Genomic DNA, 13,188 nt, shown 5'->3' with positions numbered 1-13,188 from the left:
GCGAAGGAGGGAGTTGGGAGCTGGGAGAAGTGGGCTCTCAAAAGTGGACATTTGGGAACCTCAGTGATTCCCTGGATAATAGCTGAAGCCAGGGGTCCCTTGGGCCTTGTGAATGAGTGCCCGGTGGAAAATAGGCTTCAAAGATATCTGTTGAGTTCGTGAAGGAATGAATGGGGGCGCTTTAGAATTTGTCTCTGGGAAGCAATTACATTACAGGGTGTTTGGAATCTTATGATACAGAAAGATTCGAAATTCGACACCCAATAAATAGGAGAGCTTTGTTCCCAAAGCTGTGAACTCACAGTGGGGCAAAAGGGAAGTACTCGAGTAATTTATGTATTCAAAAGTCAGCCTTGGGAAGCAAGGAAACCCCGGGGTTTGGGGAGCTCGGGGATTTTCTCGGCACCAGCAGAATTGAGAGGCATTTGGCCACAAAGCCTTCCACCGCTTTCAGGAGTGAGTTACTCTGCGCCCCAGGGCCTTTCTCCTGCTGCCCCTCCCCTCCCAGGCCTGTAGCCTGGTGTCTAAGGCCTTTGTTTGTTTTTAACAGCGGGAAACCCCCTTGTGTGTAAGAAGTTATCTGCAAACCTTCAAGCACGGGAGATACAAAGCCCTGAGAGGTAGGTCTGAATCCACAAGTCAGCCCAGAAACGGTTGGGGTCCCTGCCTGGTCCGAGAGACAAGCAAGTCAGTCAGCTGCTGCTGCTGCTGAGCACTGACTCTTCGCCCTCCTCTCCTTCTAAGTCGCTGCCTGCATGGTCTTTAAAGGAGAATCCCTGAACCCCAGCTGGGGCTTAAGGATCTGGTTCCCGTTCCTGGCTAGTCCTCTGGCTAACCCACCGCCACTGTAGCCTCCCTTCTTCCCAGCCCTCAACACAAAAGCAAAGGAAGGAAGACAATCAACAGATTAATGGCTTTCTTCATTCCAGGCAGCCCAAGTGCTGCCCTCTGATTTAATCTTCACAATGGCCCTGGTAGATGTCCCTATGCCTCGTATTTACAGAGATTACAATAGGGTTCCAAGCAGCAGAGATGGGATCTGAACCCAATGTTTTGTGAGGCCTCAGTCCACATTCTTGCCACTGCACCCATCCTTACAGTTGTGGAAGGTAAAGGTGACATCACTGATAGAACTCTGCAAAACAGAAGTTCTTTACACAGGCATGCCATTGTGACACTACAAGAACTGTTTGCTCACCTGTGAAATGGTTGTGAGGATCTAATGTGAAAAGGTTTGCAAACAGTCAGATGTTGTAAAGCAAGAAAACCACACCTTGGGGCCACTGCAAAGTCCATGAAGAGTGGTCCTGATGAAAGAGCTCAGTTCAGTTAGACACCCACTCGATTCTGGGACCACTGAAATGAAAAATGAAGGTCCCTAACCTCCAGGAGCTCACAGCCTAGAGAAGCTGTGCCTGGGAGAAAGGGGCCCTTGCAGTCATCATCTCCAAGTGAAACATTAATTGTAACCCAAGCAAGCAGGTCCCACTGTTGGGAGGTGGTCAGTGAAAGGACCTCAAGCTCGATCAATGCCTGATGTGTCTTTCGATCCTGGCTTTCTCCCTCCCTTCACCCCACTGCACATGTGTTCTCTCAGCTCTAAGACTGGGGTAAATGATTCTTATTGTGCAGAGGAGTGAATCTAGAAAGAGCATTAAAATTGTTCTTCTCCAGTACATGCCCCTCATATTAAACAGGCAGATGTCTGGTCAAGGGATGCAATTTGCACTGTGGAGGTAAGAAGCCTAAGAGATCTGGGGATTAAACGTAAGCGGATGGAGCTGGCATGTACCTAACCCTCCGAAGTCATGACATTGGAAGGGCCCCTCATTTAGCCCTCTCATTTTCCTGAGAGGAGGAAATAACTAGTCAGCAGCTAATGTGACTAACCATGCTTTCCTGAACTTCCTTCGCATGCTGGCATCCGTGTGAAAGGGACAGCTGTGTGTGCAGAAAAACAGTGCTACCAGACCCACGTGTGAGTCCAACCGGTGCCATTTCTGTGCTAGTTCTTTCTCCTTGAGCCTCAGTTTCTCCACTGGGGAATAAGCTCAGTTTCACAAAGCAGTGAGGGGGACTGAGGAATGGATTCCTCCGGGTGCCAAGAGGATCCTGCATGCTTGCTCCCTTGACTTGGGTGATGAATGGGTGGGCAGCTCCAGATGGACAAGAACTCTGTTCTGGTGCTTGGTTTTTGGGGCCCACCCAGGTCAGCTTTTATAGAGGTTGTCCTTAGAAGGGAAACGTTAGCCCAGTTAACTTTTCATCATGGTAAGTGCAAAGTTCAAGAGAGGTGCAGTGGGACCAGGGGCAGCGACTCTGTTTCCCTGAGAATAGTTAGTCCTATCAGGGAGGAGCTCTGTAAGTGAAGTGTCAAAGGATTTGCATGTGTTTGGAGTGGCTACAAGTGGAACAGAGGAAGGAAACAAACACGTGATTTCAATTCCAATTATTTTCCTTAAGCTAAAGGTGTTTCATCAATGTGAGGTAAATCTAGAAAGGGCATTAAAATGGTTTTGTCTTCGTTTGCCACAGATATAAAGTGCCATCTGATGAAGGGAGGTGGTTTGCAGTTTGGAGATGAGCCAGGATGTAGTCAGGACTAGAGCTCTCATCAGAGTGCCCTCACCTGAGAGAGAGCCTCAGACCTTTTTCTATAGCTCTTTGGAACACCTTACACATGTGAACCCTCCCTGGGCACCAGACAGATCTGAGTTCAATTTCTAGCTCTACCACTTCCAGCAGTGTGACTTGGGGCAAATCCCTTAACTCTCTGTGTCAGTTTCTTCACTCCTGTAATGGGAATAATAGTAATGCCTACCTCTTAGGGTTGCTGTAAGACATCTAATAACCCACAGGGAGAGCTTGCCACAAGCTCATAGTATGTTTTCAGTATACATGGATAGGTTGATGCTCACCATAGAGTACCATACAGAAGTTAGAAGCAATGAGTTCTGTGTATACAAAACAAATGGGTGGATCTTAAAAACAGTTTCAAGTGAAAATAGTAACACAGAGAATGAAGTAAATAACAATACTTATGTAAAAATTACATGCATATGAAACAACTGTATGCATTTTGAAACAAGGCATACGAATGAAAACATACATATTGATGCCCTGGCCAGTGTGACTCAGTTGGTTGGGTGTTGTCCCATGTACCAAAAGGTCACTGGTTCGAGTCCTAGTCAGGGCACATGCCTAGATTGTGGGCTGGGTTCCCTGTCGGGGCACATATGGGAGACAACCAATCGATGTTTCTCTCTCACATCTATGTTTCTCTATCTCTAAAATCAATAAAAACATATATTTTTAAAAAGCATACACATTGAACCACTTCATACCCATTAGGATGGCTATTATCAAAATAACAGAAAATAACAAGCGTTGGTGAAGATGTGGAAAAATTGGAACCCTTGTGCATTGCATGCTGGTGGAAATATAAAATGATGCAGTCACTGTGGAAAATGGTATGGTCATTCCCCAAAAAATTAAACATTGAATTACCACTTGATCCAGCAATTCCGCTTCTGGGTATATACCCAAAAGAAGCAAAAACAAGAACTCAAACAGATGTTTGTACACCTATGTTCATAGTAGCATTATTCATGGTAGCCAAAAGGTGGAAGCCATCCCAATGTCTACTGATGGATGAATGGATCAACAAAATGTTGTACATACAATGGGATATTATTCAATCTGAACAAGAAGGAAGTCCTGCCACATGCTACACCATGGTTGAATCTGAAAGACATTGTGCTAAGTGAAATAAGCTAGTTACAAAAACAAACTAACAAAAAACAACTACTGTATATTCCATTTATAGGAGGTACCTAGAATAGTAAAATTCATAGAGACAAAAAGTAGAATGGTAGTTGCCAGGGGCTGAGTGGAGGGTAGGGCAGGGGGAGGAATGGAGAGTTAGTGTTTAATGTGTACGGAGTTTCAGATGGGAAGATGAATATGTTTTTGCGATGAATATGGTGATAATTGTACAACAGCATGAATCAACTTTATGCCATAAAACTGTACATTTAAAAATGGTTAAAATGGTAAGTTTGATGTTATTTATATTTTACCACAATAAAAAATACATAGAAAAAAACTCATTGAACACAATAGAGTCGTGTTTGAGGGTAGGGGTATGGGAAAGGGGTGAGGGGAAGGGGGAATAAATAAATGAATTCCTGGATCTGTGATGATGAAGTCTGCATGCTGAGAGGTTGATTAAGCTCGCCCTCCACTCCAGAGTTGCAGTAGTCCAAAGTGCTTGACACATGGTACTCAGTACACTAACTGTTCTCTAGTTTGCTCAAAGACACAGCCTTTAGCTTCCAACACCTTCCAGCCCAGTAATCATGATATCACACATTTGGAGAAACCAGTCAAAATTATTTAAAATGCCAGCCTCATGGCAACCCCTAGGAATATGTAGGTTCAGGCATTGTACCCACCTGACAGCTTAGGGACCTGAGGGCCTGGGACACCATTTGTAGGTCTGCTCTACACAGGCTCTGGGCCGAGGCTTCAAGGTCAGGGTCTCGTTTGGAGTTCTGTCACCACAAGATGGTTGTTGTTGTTGCTGCTTCACAGAGGAGGGACCAGAGAAGTGGGGAGTTCAGCCACTGCTGTCCAAGCTGGACTGCTGACTCCTGCCTGCCAGCCCAGTGTGGGCCTCGCTGTCCCCAGAGCCCCAGCAAGGTTCCGGTGGAGATTACAGAGTGTCCCTGGGAGCAGTGGGCTGTGACCAGAAGAAGCTGGTGTCGGCACTGTTTAAGGGAGGTATTGAGAGGGACCAAGTCTGACTTGGGGACACTTGGGGCAGGGGATTGAACTTGGAGTTAGGGACACCACAGGTATGTGCAGACCGAGGTGCAGGGCCAGGGCTGAGGGGGAGGACAGCGTGGGCCTGTGGGTGGGCAGTGGGAGCCCAGAGCAGGGTCACAGAGCTATTTTCACTTCTCCTGCAGGAACTCCTTCCCAGGGCTCAGAAATAGAAGGTCTGGGAGTTGGGGGTCAGGAGAGGATCCTGGTAGGTGCACAGTTTGTGTGTTGGTGTGTGTGTTATTTTACCATTTGTGTGTGCCCTGGTGTGTTGGTCACCCTCTCCATATACACAGGTGTTGAAATCCACGTGTGTGTTGTGTTAGATGTCTCTGTCTGCCTGTGCTTCTGAGATCTGTCGTGTTCGGGTCACATCACTTCACTGAGTCCAGCCCTGTATGGTTAAGTGATACGGGCACATGGTATATGAGTTTTCTTCCTGGGTTCACGTGTTTTTGTCTTTGCATCTTATTTGTATATGTCTTCATAGAGATCACTGTTTTCCCTTTCCTATTTCCTAGGATGAGAGTCACAAGCACAGCCTTGGCTCAGGCCCTGGATCTCCCTCAGTCTGGCTTCAGTTGGTAACATGGACCTAAACAACAGTCCTGAAGTTGGAACACGGGTGATTCATTCCAGCTGCACTCGTATGTACAAGCACACGTGCATATGGACAGCACCGAAGAGTGGTGTGCCAAATGAAAGTCTAGTTTTATGAAGTCAGTGAGATAATATGCCTTTAAATTATTTTTAATATATTGGCAAGCTATTTTTACATTTAAAATAGAGTAGCCCTGGCTGGCATGGCTCAGTGGTTAGAGCGCCAGCCCAAGCACTTGAGGGTCATGGGTTCAATTTCCGGTCAAGGGCACGTACCTGGGTCGCAGGTTCAAGCCCTGGCCCTGGTTGGGGCTCATGTGGGAGGCAACCAATCAGTGTGTCTCTCTCATATCTCTGTTTCTCTCTCTTCCTCCCCACTTTCCTTCTACTCTCTCTAAAAAAAATCATTGAAAAAAATACCCTCAGGTGAGGGTTAACAACAACAACAAAAAGAATAGAGTATACTATATCAAAGTTATACCTCAATTTATTATTGTAGTATTATCATTATTATTATTTTTAATCCTCACTCGAGGATATGTTTTCTTAATTGATTTTTTTGAGAGGAAAAGGGGAAGGGAGGGAGAGAGAGAGAGAGAGGGAGAAACATCGGTATGAGAACGAAATATCTATGGGTTGCCTCCCATACATGCCCCAACTGGGAATCAAACCCACAACCTAGGTATGTGCCCTGATCAAAAATCAAACCCACAACCTTTTGGTGTATGGGACGATGCTCCAACCAGCCAAGCCACCCAGCTGGGGCAAATTACACCAACATTTTAAAAATATTTTAAAGAGAGAAAGAAAGCGATGGAGGGTGGAAGAGCGGGGTCTCTGCGGGGTGAGGAATGTGCACCCCGGCGGGGGGGGGCTGAGGCAGTGGGTGACTGGACCGGCCACTCAGCTCCCCGAGAGCTGCTGAGGCTCCTGGAGCCTGCGGGTGCTGTTGTGAGTAGCACAGGGCGTGCGGAAGGAGCAGCGGGGTCCCCCTTCTCGGGTTAGCACACATCTAGAATACTCTGCACTTTACATACAACCCACCATTTGAAAACATTCTGTGGTTGACTCAGACTTGGAAGGGATGACATAAAAATGGGAGAAACAAGGGAAAGCTCTCTCTCTCCCGGGCATTTCAACCTAACCAGCTTAAAGATAGATGAGTTTGGTGGTGGTGGTTTTTGTTATAAAAGTAACATCTTTTCATTGTAGAGACATTACATTTTTTAAAACAACATTAATTTTAAAAGGCTATCTGCAAATAAAATGGTAATGATAATGCTAAGCAGAAGAGCAAGTCACGAAAGACCACACGTTGTATGACCCCTTTTCTAGGAAATGCCAAGAATAAGCCGACTGTAGAGACAGAAAGTGGAGTTCTGTTTTCCAGGGGCTGGGGGAGAGGCAGGTGTGGAAAGTGATTCTACTGGGTGCAGGGTTTGTGTCTGGGGTCATGAAAATGCTCTAAAATTGACTTTGGCAATGGTTGTACTACTCTGAATATACTAAACACCACTGAAATGCTCATTTCTAAATGAGTGAATTGTATGATACGCAAATTTTATCTCAAAAGAGATGTTTTTAAAAATAATAATGACTAACACACATTGAGTGTTACGTGTGCCAGGCCCTGTTACAAGCACTTTGCATGGACTAGATTAACTCAGTTTTACAACTGCCTGTGGTGGGTGTTACTATCACCCCTTTTCCGGAAGAGGACACTGAGACATGAGGAGGTGACATTAGTGAGTGACCTTGCTCAGATGATCCTGCTAGGCTGTCCTGCTCTAACCCGTGATGAAGATGAACAACAAGCAGTAACTAGATTTAATCATCCTGCAGTCAGCTGCTTTTCATTAAATATATGTGACCATCTTTCTATGTCCATAAATGTCATTTACGACCTTATTTTGCACAACTGTGGAGCATTCTGTCACATGGACCTATTATAACTTACTCAATCAGTTCCCCACGATCAGACGTGTAGGTTGCTCCCTCTCTTCTTTGGTATCATAAAAGTGCCATTTTAAAACATTTTTGTACATAAGCGTCCGTGTACATCTCTGATTTTTTCCTTAGAATAAGTCCCTAGAAGATTTGCTACTTTTGATGCCATTACCAAATGGTCCCCTGAAAAGCTACCATACCAGCTTATTGTGCCACTTAGTCATCGATAGCTCCTTTAAAGGGGACCAGAGAACATCAAGCTTTAGCTGTGATTTGTTGTTGTTTTCTTCTTAAATCAACAAATGAAAAAGGCTCTCTGCTGAAAGACATCTCCGCGGAGCAGCGAGCTGGCTGCCTGTCCTAAGGGGAGGGAAAATAGGGCGTGTTGCTGGCAGGCATCCGGGTGACAAGGCATTTCAGACCTCTTCCCCTGCCCCCATAGGTGTTAGGCCTCCCCAGAGCCAGATACTTGCCTCTTTTTCTTTACATTCTCTCCCTGGGCAATCTTATTCACCCTTGAGCCTCACCTAATTTTTATAAAGTGACTCCCAAATCTAAGTGTCCAGCCAAACTCCTCTCGAGAGCTCCCCCACACATGCCCAAGTACACTGAAGGTGCTTAATCATAGTTTGCCAGATGAATGAGTTAATAATTAGGAAACTGAGACCTGGAACAATTAAGAGGCACATCCAAGGTCTCATAGCTGAAACCTGCAGGGCAGTCTCTGGAGCCAGTGCCCTTTTGGCCACTGGGTTAGGGGTTGTCAGGAAGCCTGACCTGCACAGAAGAATGTAAGTGAAGACTGAGGTGAGGGCCAGTCGCTATAATCCATGTCACCTGGACCACAAGCCTGCTGATTCTCGTGCGGATTCTGTTTCAGTGGCACTATATTTAGTGCCTTCAAATAATTACTAGGAGAAGACAGGGACCAAAGGAATCATCGGGGCACAGTGCAGGATGAGATACGGGTCTCCATCAGGGCTGACCTCACTCACAGATGAAAGGGATGACTGTGACTTGCCTGCAAAGTTATCTGAGGTGCTTGACGCCCGGTTCAGTGGCGGGAGGACTGTCCAGAGGGTCTGGTTCTATCCGTGGACCTGCTCCCAACTTGCATGTTGCTGACACTCCCAGTCTCAGTTTCTTCATCTGTGAAGTTAAGGGCTTAGACTGGGTCTGGGGACTGTAGGTACATGACTAAAGCATCCTCCTTGGCATTACACGTGGCAGACTGCACGTGGACTACTGAGTTCTTGCCTGCCTTGGAGCCCTTCTTTAGACTCTGCCATGGAGCTGTCCGTCTTCTGGATGTAACCTGTTTGCCTTTTGCCTCTTCTAGCTCTGACCTGCTATTCTACTTCCATCCTGGAGACACATTGCCCGGGTCTTCGGGAATCCCCCAGCTAGATGCCAGTGACTGTGGGAGAGTAACACCTCCAGTTCTTGTCAGCTTTAGTCAACAGTTGAACTCCCAGGAGGCCACCCAGGAGGCCCAGGAAAGCAGCTAGGAGAGGCGGTGGTGGAAGGAGGGGAAGTCCGGCGCCCGCTGGGGCATCAGGACACATGATTTCACTTTCATTTGTGAACCCGTTGGGCCCGTTGCCGGAGCATCTGTTGTGGGCACACTTGTGCAGGGCTCTTTGTAGAAGAAATGCCGCAAGAGAAGAGCCTGGCCTCCAGCCCTCGGGTAGCACCCAGTTTAATTCTGAAGCCAGAAAGTACGAGTTCTGTCCCCACTGACTTGAATAAACAGAGCAGGAGCCCATTTGTCTAATTAATGGATGTGTACTAGGGTCCAGGAAAGCACCCAGCACAAAGCAGTCTATCAATACATATATGAATGAATGAATGAATGAATGAATGAAAAATGAACATATACGCACTAACAAAGGAGCACTCTATCCTTGAAGCTTAGCTGGGTGCATGGACTCATATCTTCATAGTTTTCTCCCTCCTCCCCTCAGATTTTTCCAAGTGAGGCTATGTAACCTTAACTTAATGTCTAAAACACACACAATTATATACTCCCCCTCAAATTCAAGCCCCACTTTCCATGGTTTTGCGGTGTGTGACACCTTCATTAAGTGCATTTTTGCCATCGTTGTTATATTTTAAGCAGACCCAGGCTGGTTTTAGTAGGAACACATTACCCATACATGCATCTGCTCGGGGCTGCCCTAGGCGATTCTAAAATCCCTCTGTGGAATTGCATCTTCTGTGAAGTCAAGGGGTCTCAGGCCCAGCATTCCATTTGGGTCAGCACTAGGAACTGATCCTTCCTTGGGAAACTTGTCCAGAAGGGTCAGCCAGCCTCCCAGGTCAGTCCATACCTGGCCAGATGTGGAAACTCCAAACGTGAATATTAATTATGAGAGAAAACAATACATTTTCATTTTGCTGTCCCTTCAAACTGGCACTAAGGGAGGTTGCTGAGCCTACACACATGATTCCCCTTCCCCCATGTGTGGAGATGTGTGTGCATGCATGTGCACATGTGTGCATGTGTACATGCTGGGCTGGTCACCCCCCAACACAGTACTGCTCAGACTTAGTCCTTTCCTGGGAAGTGGGCACACCTCATTCAATTTGGAAGCCATGGGCTGAGCACTTGCTCTGTGCAAGGCCCCCTTGGCAGACGGGGTGACTCAGCAGGCAAAGCAAGTAGGCACTTAGGCCAACAGCAGATCCACCCCCTCCTGCCCTACTCCCAGCCATGAGAAAAGTTCAGCTTCCTTGCATTCATCCAGGGTTGTGCAATTTAAATCTCTAGGATGAAGCTATTTTGAGTTTAGCACACATGAATGGTTGGTACTTTTTCAGGTTTAGAACTGTTTTTGTTTGAATTTCCTATGAGGGGCCAGATCACTCAGGGCATGTCAGGGTCTCCCCCAGCTCGGTCCCAGCACAGTCCCCATGGGAGTGAGGAGATGAATCAGGCGTGGTCTCCAGGGCGTGGCCCACACAGTGAAATAACCACAGCTTTCCAACCCGAGTCCATCAGTCTAAAGCTGGTAAGAGGAGCAAGGGATCCCTGTGACCAACACCACAGTTCCAGAGCCCTGGACAGAGCCCTGGACGGAAGCCACAGGTAGTGCTGTGTTCCTGAGGACGAACACAGTCACGCCCAGGGACTCGAGGTGGCCTCTGGAAACATTCTGTTGTAACCAGAATCTGCCCATCTAGGAGTCAAGAACTAAGGTTCTTTTCTCAGCTCTGCCAGGAACTCCACTGAGATCTTGTGTCTGAGTCCTTTGCAAACAGGTCCGCATTCGGTTCACGATTTACTCCTGTTGCTACCTCAAGAGTATCACAGGGCTTCTCTGAGAGCCAGGCCCTCCCTGTAAAATGATGTAACAGACACAGCCCAGAGAGATGTGAAAGCCTTTGTACAGCTGCACGGTTGGCATCAGCTGCCTTTCCCGGCACCCCCTACCTCCCTGCCTCCTGGGTGGCACTCAGCGAAGCCTAGCACACCCTCATTTACACAGCAGGCCCTGAGAGCCCTCCCCTGACCCCGGCCTCCTACCAAGGAGCCGACTCCAGGAGCTGAAGGCATTTAGTTAGATGTGGGGAACATGAACCAGGCGCTGACTCCAGCACCCCTTTTACAAAAAGCCTGAGGATAAAGCAGAGCTTTCCTCCTCTGGTGTGTCTTCCTCCTTCCTCAAGAGAGCCAGTGGGAAAGACAGAGGCCATGGAAGAGGGAGTTCTGCCCTCTCCCCCCAGCACAGGTGGGCTCTGCTGTCCTCCAGTGGGGCTCATTGACCAGGGGCAGAAGTGTTCCCAGGCTGAAGATGGAGGGTGGGGTGCCTAGGAAAGCAGGTTTTGGATTTTGCTGATGTAGGTCTAAAACTCCACTTTCCCATTCATTTTCCCAGGTTAAGACACAGTTGCAGTGTGAACTAATTTCCCCATCTCTGGGCTATGCTATGGCAAATAACTTACTCATGAGTAATGTGGCCCTGTTTGTGCAGAGTTTATTTAGATAAGAAAAACAACCCCAGGCCTCATGGGAGGGGCTGCTCAGCAGGGCAGAGCCAACCCCATTTCCTGGGCTGCCTGGGAGGGCCAGGCCCTCGGGCTCTGAGGGTGGACTTGGAGGGCTGCTCAAAAGCCTTCCTGCCCCCAGTCGCTGGGCCCTGCTGCTGGGAGTAAAGGCAAGAGAAGGGGCAGAGGAGGGGGGCAGGGAGCTGGGAGCTGGACACTGAGTGCAGCTCTGCCACCTCCCCCACCCCCACTCCACCCCACCCCACCCCCACCCCGCACTGTGGCCTTGAGAGACACCTTCACCCTCTAAGCACCAGTTTCCTCTTTGAAAAGCGTGGGTTTAGGAGTAAAAATGACAGCATCCTCCCCCAAAAGGGCTGTGGAGAGTAACAGGGCTTGTGAGGGAGGGAGAGCACCGTGTAAACTGCAGAGGGCAGTGCACAGGTTAGTTATTAATGAAAGCCTGGATTAAGGCTGTGTTTCCAGGCCACGCATACCAGCGGAATGGGCACAATGCCAGAACTTGAAACCTGGGTCCAGGTCCTACCAATCACCAGACCTTGAGTCTCTTCGCCCCCCTGAGCCTCCGTATTCTCCCCTGTGGAGTGGGGACAGTCAGTCCCCCACTGTGTAATCCTCAAGGCTCTGACTTGCCTGGCTTGAAAGAAAGCTATATATGAAAGTAGTTTGCAAATTGCAATACATACAAATGTGAGATGACTATGATGCCAAGTTATTTTAAACGTTATTCATCAACCAACCCATCAACACAGGCTAAGTGAGCCAGACACTGAGGACACGGAAATCAGGAGTCTGGCTGGAGAAAGGGAGAGGAGGGCTGCTCAGAAGCCTTAAGGAACAGGCACAATAGCGGGCCTGGGCTGGAGGGGGCGTCACTCAGCTCCTCCCATCCGACACAGCCCTGTTTTACCTAGAGCGCTTTGTGAACAATGCCTTAACTGGGTTACTTGCTTTCAAACATTTTATTTTTAAAGCAGAATCTATTTTTTAAACAAAGAGTTAAACAGAACACCGGGTCATAAAGCATGAAAGCAAATTTGCTCTGGCTAAAATGGTGAGGGCTCAGAGCCAGGACTACCCAGCACCCCAACCCACCCATCCACCCACCCAGCTCTCTCCAGGCCCGCTCCTCAGCAGCCCCGAGGCATCTCCCCCGAGGGCTGAGTCTCTCCAGCTCTAAAAACACAGTTAGGCAGGTGCTCACAGTCTCGCACGGAGGCACCTGTGCGCATGTGCACAGAAGCATTGTCTGTGCCGATGGCCGCTGACAGCAAGCTAGGTCCATCCGCAGAAGAAAGGCAGACAGGTGGCGATCTATGTATGCGGTGTAATTAACTTTGGCCCCCTGAAAGGGAATAGATGAGAGCTGCACCTATCAACAAAGATTAATCTCATAAATGTACTACTGAGCACAAAAAGCAAGTTGCAGAATATGTTATTATATTGCTGTATTAATATAGTATATATTATTTGTATAAAATCTGAAGATATACCAAACAATATGTATATGCTTAACGATACACATACATGTAGTAAGAGTATAAAGAGGTACATGGGAAATAATAAAACTTCTAGGGGAAAATGTAGAATAGCTTCATGACTTGGGGGCAGGAGAATATTTCTTAACTAGGATACATAAAGAACTAACCATAGCCCTGGCCAGTTTGGCTCAGCGGTTAGAGCGTCGGCCTACAGTCCAGAGAGACCTGGGTTCGGTTCCCGCTAAGGGCACGTACCTTGGTTGCAGTTTGTCCCCGGCCCTGGTTGGATCATGCGGGTGGCAACCACTCGATGTGTCCCTTTCATGTC

Source organism: Molossus molossus, unplaced genomic scaffold (assembly GCF_014108415.1).
Source record: "Molossus molossus isolate mMolMol1 unplaced genomic scaffold, mMolMol1.p scaffold_m16_p_1, whole genome shotgun sequence".
Taxonomy (NCBI): Eukaryota; Metazoa; Chordata; class Mammalia; order Chiroptera; family Molossidae; genus Molossus; species Molossus molossus.
Note: the sequence above shows the minus strand (reverse complement) of the source record.